The following is a 6,957-nucleotide window of genomic DNA, read 5'->3' on the forward strand; positions in this document are numbered from 1 at the left end:
AAGTGCCTTTACCTGCAACACTGTGAAAAGCATGCAGTGGTGAATAAGTGTGTTGTCAGAACCAGAATGGAAACATGACCCAATTGCGTAATGTTTACCACAAGTTTTATTGAAAGAAAGAGGAAGGGCTGCGCCCACGATCCGGTGTTCGCTGGACGCGGGAAGCAAGTCGCTCTTGCACTCGGATTGTGATCCGAACACGAAGTCCGTAGCAAATAATGGCGGTGTGAGGGACGGAAAAACTGGTCGGGAGAGCAAAGCGTGTTTGGGGTCGGAAACGAGTCGTAAGCCAGGACGGGAAAGTAGACGTAGTCGGGGTTAAAAAATGGGTCGTAAGCCGGGATGGGAGAGCAGACGTGGTTGGGATCAAAACAGGTAGACAAACGGGAGCAAAAACGGGACAGGCGAGAGTCAGGATCGAAAAAGGCTTGCCTTGTATAAACAGAGGCTCGCAGACGGACTGACAACAAGGGACTGACAGGACTGGGTTTAACTAGGGACAGGGAGCCAATCAGAGCCCACAGCGGTTGGCGCCAAATGAGCGGGCACAGGTGATTCACATTGATAATCTTGACAGTTATAAATTTAACTTCCCTTGAAACAAAGTTTGCTCTATTGCAGGGTGGGCAAATATTTTGATCGGCGGGCTGAACTGGGTTAATAAATATGGCCAAGGGTCAATTGAATTTTTCTCATTTACGAAAAAACGTACATGTAAACATCTATATGTAATATTTCTTTCTAAATTTGGTTTTAATAAAATTAGGCTTACAATTAAAGCTAAATAATACATTAATTAGTTCCCTGCACTTAATTTGAGATCTAGTCTTGTACGATTACTACAAATGTATTTTTGTGGTGAGTTTGTAGTATTTGTCTAGTTGTATTTTTGTATTGCTTTTAAAGTGTTTTTATACTATTACTGTATTTTATACAGTTTTTTGTATTTTTTTTCTGTCTGAATATTTTCGTAGTATTTATTTTGTGTTTTGGTAGTATTTCTGTATTATAGTATCACGGTTGTCATATTTGTATTTGCAAGGTATTTTTCTTTTAAGAACAACTACAAAAGACGGTCACTTTTTGCAATTTCTAAATCTGCTATTTAGTTTTATAGTATGATTTTCGTAGTAATTCTGTAGTAGTATTTCAGTAGTAGTATTTCTGTTTTATATTATAGTATTTCTGTAGATTTATTTTTGTATTGTTTTTGGAGCTGTGTTTTTGTATTTCCGCCCAAGTAGTTTTTGTTGTATTTCTGTCGTAATGTTATTTTTGTTGTGTTTCTGTATTATGGTGTTACTAAAGTAATACCCTTGGTATATTCATGTATATGTATTTTTGTAGTACAGTATTTCTATAATAGTATTTTCTTAGCACTTTTGTACATGTATTTTTGTAGAATTTTGTTTTACTTTTGTCACAGTATTTTTGTTGTATTTCCGGAGTAGTATTTTTGGATTATAGTACAAGTGTAGTTGTGGAAGTATTTGTTGTATTTCTGTACTATTTTGTTTTAAAGATTGATAGCAAAATAATATAGTAGGTCCCAGTTTGAATCAAAGAATTTGATATTTTGTTTCAGAGGATATTTGTAGTATTTTTTGCTATTATTTCCATTGTAGTATTTTTGTAGTAATTTCTGTAGTAGTATTTTAATCATATATTATTACTGTAGTAGTATATTTGTAGAATTTCTGTAGTAGGATTTTTTGAGTATTTCTATAGTATTTTGGGAGTATTTTGTGTTTTTGTAGTACTACTGTAGTTGTGTTTTTGTTGGAATTCCATAGTAATTAAGTATTTCTGTACTAGTATTTCTGTTTTCTAGTATTACTAAGGTAGTATTTTGAAAAATTTTCTTTAGTAGTATTTTTTTTATCTTACTTGAGATGTATTTTTGTCGTATTTCTGTAGTAATAATTTTGTAATATTTCAGGCATAGCATTTTTATAGTACTTCCGTCATAGTTTTTTTGTTGTATATCTGTGGTATTTTGTTCATTTCAGAATGACAGGAAGCACCGGATTTTATATTTAGTTTTGTAGTATTTCCGTCGTAGTATTTTAGCAATATTTCTGTAGTAGCATTTCTGTGTTATAGTATTTGTCTAGTAGCATTTTTGTTGTACATCTGTGGTATTTTGTTCAGTTCAAAATGACAGGAAAATAATATATTAGGTCTCTGTTTCTAAGCACCAGATTTTATATTTAGTTTCGTAGTATTTCTGTGAAAGTATTTTCATAGTGGCACAAAAATACACATTTTATAAGTAGTACTTTATTTATATTGTCATTATACTTTGAGCATTTTGGATTAAAAAGGCCGTCGGGCCGCAGTTTCACTCAAATCCTTATAAGTTCTTGAATTTTAATGTTGTGTTAATCAAGGTCAGGAAAATGCTTGAATTTTGGGTGAAGTACTTGAAAATGCTTGAAAATCTTGCCATAGGACCTTTCTCGGCAGTCTGACTCGACAGACTATGCATTAGGAAAAAAAAATAAAAATTAAATTTGGCTTCAAAATGACGGCAATGCTAGTGCGTCGGGATCAATAGTATATCTATAGTAGACCACCGTTTTCTGAAGAGGCGATTCTAATTCTGATAAGAGTGCGTTGCTACTATGAGCATTTTCACTTTTCGGAGGGGAATGTGGTTCCCGTAAACTGCGATAACCAATGGAATAAATCTATTGTTTTTTTAACATTTTTATCCTTTTAGACATTTTTACCTTTTTTTACTTGCACTGGAAGGACAAGCCCTCCAGTTTTATTACGACTTGCATTGTGATAAAGAAGGCCATTCGTTCGTTCGTTTCTTCATTCATTCATTCATTCATTCACATTGGCTTGTGAACTTAGGCATGATGCGGAGAAGACGGTAAAAAGTTGCACCTGTTTGCCAATCCCAAGAACCAAGAAGAAATCTGCAGGTTTTAGAGAGTTCTCTAATTGGGCCCTGGTGCGGTGGAATGTTCTGCCCTTTGAGATTCGATCTGCAACCTCCATGGAAGTGTTTAAATCTTGACTTAAAACACACTTATTCAATAGCTTACGAATTATGTTGACCTCGGGAAGCTGTCAACCGAACATTCTGTTATTACTCAGATTTCATGTCGATGATGTCTTTTCAGCCCTTTGAGACGTTTTGTGATTAAGGGCTATACAAACAAACACGACTTTCTAATGTATGCAAAAAAAGTGAGTCTTCTGACAGTAATCACCGGAATGAAATTAGACTGCGCCCTCCTCCGATTGTCATGATAGAGAAAGGAAAAGCCAGCTATGTGAGTCTCGACAAAGGCAAAACTAAACATTGGTCAAAGAGGATAATACTACTGCATTAATGTCCGTGTACTGCAAGTGTTCATTTCAAGCTCGAGTCTCAATCTGTGTCCTCGTGTGGAATAGGCCAAATGTTGTGGTACTTAACAGGAAACTTGAGAGTTGCACATCCTGTGCCTGTGAGGGTTGATTTTTTTTTTTGTACACAGGCTGCTTCCGGAAAGTAAGTATTCATTTTCTGTTCCTATACTCAAATCTGGTATGTGTGAGTAAGGTCATTTAGGCGAAGTACAACCTGGATTGGTCTTAGGTGTTCACAGTCCATTTGAACGCACCAGCAGAATAACGAAGCACCACATGTCGTAGGCCAAATCTGAAAACACTTAAGCATAAAACCCTTTGTTTTACAATTGTCTTTATTGTCATTAATAAAAACAAAGTGAACATTGTTTATAAAAAAGATTTGACTTAAGAGAGAAAACAATAATATAAATAATGTCAGGATTGACAAAAATGTTTACAAGGTAGGGCAGCATGGTGGCACGGTGGTTAGCGCGTGTGCGGCACAGTTCTGAGGTCATGGGTTCAAATCCAGCTACCAACCTTCCTGTGCGGAGTTTGCATGCTTGCGTGGGTTTCTTCCGGGCACTCCGGTTTCCTCCCACATTCCAAAAATATGCATATCAGGTTAACTGGCCGGTCCAAATTGTCCCTAGTTGTGAATGAGTGAGCGAATTGTCTGTCCCTGTGTGCCCTGCGATTGGCTGGCAACCAGTTCAGGGTGTCCCCTGCCCACAGATGGCTGGGATGGGCTCCAGCACCCCCGCGATCCTACTGAAGATAAGCGGTGCAGATAATGGATGGATAGATTTACGAGGTAGTGCTTGGAGTTTGGCCTGATTTATAAGCGCATCGTGCAATGAAAAATAGTGCATCGTAAGGTATCCTTGGAGCATGGAAAAAAAGTACAGAGAGTAATCAACACAGCACAGGTAATCATTGGCTGCTCTCCTCCCAGTCTAGTGGACATTGTTGGGTTGCGACACAGCAGCAGAGCCAACAACGAAATGACTCCTCTCACCCTAGTCTCCACGACTTTGACTTGTTGCTATCTTGTAGGTGCTATAGGTCCCTTAGAACAAGAAATAACAGGCTGGGACCGTTTCTTCCCCAGGGCAGTCAACACCCTAAACAAGTGCGCTAGATTGTGAAAAACATATATACTTATCTTGTTTATCAACTTATTGAGATTGATTTTGCTGCAAAATATTTTACTACATTTTTATTGCACTGTTATTATGACGCACTTCTCGGGCCAGTCCCTTAGAACTACAGTACCTTGTAAATATAATTTTCCCAATTTTCCTGGCATTCTTTCCTAGGGTGCGTCGTTTGAGGCGTCTTAAAAAGTTGAAAGGATGTGTTAACGATGCCCAACAAAGTTCAAAAGCCTCTTATGAATTGTTTTCAATTGCACCTATCTTACTTTTATCAGGAAGGTTTGGGGCGGAACAAACCCCCGAAAAGATGAAAACAGAAGAGTTTATTCGAGCGCGTCTTTAAAATGCACGAGAATCATCTCCTGGCTTATATTGATGATTGTAGCCTCAAGTTTTCAAATCATGTATCTAACCTTTAACTTATTTTTCTTTTTTAACCCTTTGTTACATGTTCATCCTAGAACGCCATATCTAGTCTCGATACAAACAATGGTCACCTTGTTATAAATGACAATAAAGACTGAGTTCAATGAGAAAAAGTGCAATAACATTAAGCAGCAATAAAATTCCTGAATAAATTGCTAAATAAGATATGAATATCATTTTTCCTATATGATACCCATTTTTTAATCCAACTGCCAATCTGTTTTTTTACAAACTTGCGTTCTTGTTTAGGGTGGTATTGCCCATGGGGGAAAAAACTATATTTGAAACTGTTAGTCCTTGTTTTAAGGAGCCTGAAGAGCATACCAGAAGGCAACAGGTCAAAGAGGTGGTGGCTGGGGTAAGGAGTCTTTTATAATGTTGTTGGCTCTGCTGCAGTATCGCAAGTTGGCAATGTGCTCCAGACTGGGCAGAGACCAGCCCATGATTTGCTGGACCATGTAAATGAGTCTTTGTTTTTATATATCTTCTGCCGTTTTCCCAGCATGTCACACCATGACACTGTATGCCAGAATTTTCTCCACTGTCACTTTGTTAAAAGATGCTAATAGCATCTGTTCCAGATTGTTCTTCCTGAGCAGCCTCAGGAAGTGGACTCACTTCTGGTGTTGGCAGACCAGGAGAAGTTATCAGAGATGTGCATGCCTAGGAGTGTGAAGGAGTGGACTCTACATTGATGACGAGAGGTGGAAGATCTGTACTTGTTTCTCCTAAAGCAGAGGATGACTTCCTCGGATTTCGTGGTGCGAGAGTGCTGGAGCCCATCCCAGCAATCTTAGGGCAGTGGGAAGAGGACACCCTGAACTGGTTGCCAGTCGCAGGGCACACAGAGACGGACCTAGGGACAATTTGAACCTGCCAATTAAGCGGACATGCATGTTTTTGGAATGTGGGAGGAAACCAGATATGCCTGGCGGAAACACACGCAAGCACGGGGAGAACACGCAAACTCCACCTGGGGAGGCTGCAGTAGCTTGACTTGAACCCTGAACTTTTACCACCACTTTGTCAGTGTCTCCATCTCATTCTTTTGTGCTGCCTCATCCACCTCCGGGGAAAGACAACGGACAGTTTGTGGATTAGGTTGGTGAATAGTCTGAGTTGAACAGCATGAACAATAAAGGGCTCAGCACACACAGTTGGGGGGAACCAGTGCTTAGTCTTAGAGTGAAAGTATCAAGCTTAATCAGTGGTAGAAAGCGCTGTACGCTAATTGTTCATGTTGTTCTATCTTTAAAGGACGTCCCGAGTCTACTGATGAAGAAATCCTTCTGCCATAGTCAATCCTGTTTGAAATGCCCCCCTTGGAAGCTGGCTTCAGATGGTGGCTTAGAGTATTGTCATCCATCTAGCACCATTTGAAATCAGTGTTCTTGGGGCGGGAAGTAAGAGTCACCTGCTAGGAAATGTCCTTTCATCATATGATGTTTTGGCATCTGTCAGTTCTTTTGTCCTTTTTCCAAGGTTGACCGATTTCTTCTGGTGCCCGGAGTCTGAATTTGTTTCTAGCACCATTTGAAATCGGTTACAGTGAAGGACAATCTCATCTCTTTATGAACACACGCTAATAACCCAAATAAATGTTCATTATCTCAAAAAAATGACTGTTAAATGTGTATATTCCTACCATGAACATACTTTGCTCATTAAACCTTCTGTATGCAACACAGTACAAACATTATTCCTTTGAGCAGTTCCTCATTTACAATCTCAGAGAACCTATAAAAAGGTCTTCAAAGGGACACTGTGTAACGTTTGACCATTAGATGTCACTGTATCGTGTAGTGTCACCAAAAAAAAGGTGCTACAAAACTCCAATAAGAATAAAAACTGCAGAGACGAAACCGCACCATTTACTCATTTATTTGCCCAGACTTGTACACTCAAAACAAGGAGAATACATTCATGAATTTTCACAAATTCCAACTTGTACTAAAGGTTGAAGGTTCAGATCTGGCCCAAAGGATCAAATGATAAGTGTATGGTTTGACAGACACTCAAAATAAGA

The sequence above is a fragment of the Urocampus carinirostris genome, chromosome 3 (genome assembly GCF_059441175.1).
Source record: "Urocampus carinirostris isolate Australia breed hairy pipefish chromosome 3, RoL_Ucar_1.0, whole genome shotgun sequence".
Classification (NCBI taxonomy): Eukaryota; Metazoa; Chordata; class Actinopteri; order Syngnathiformes; family Syngnathidae; genus Urocampus; species Urocampus carinirostris.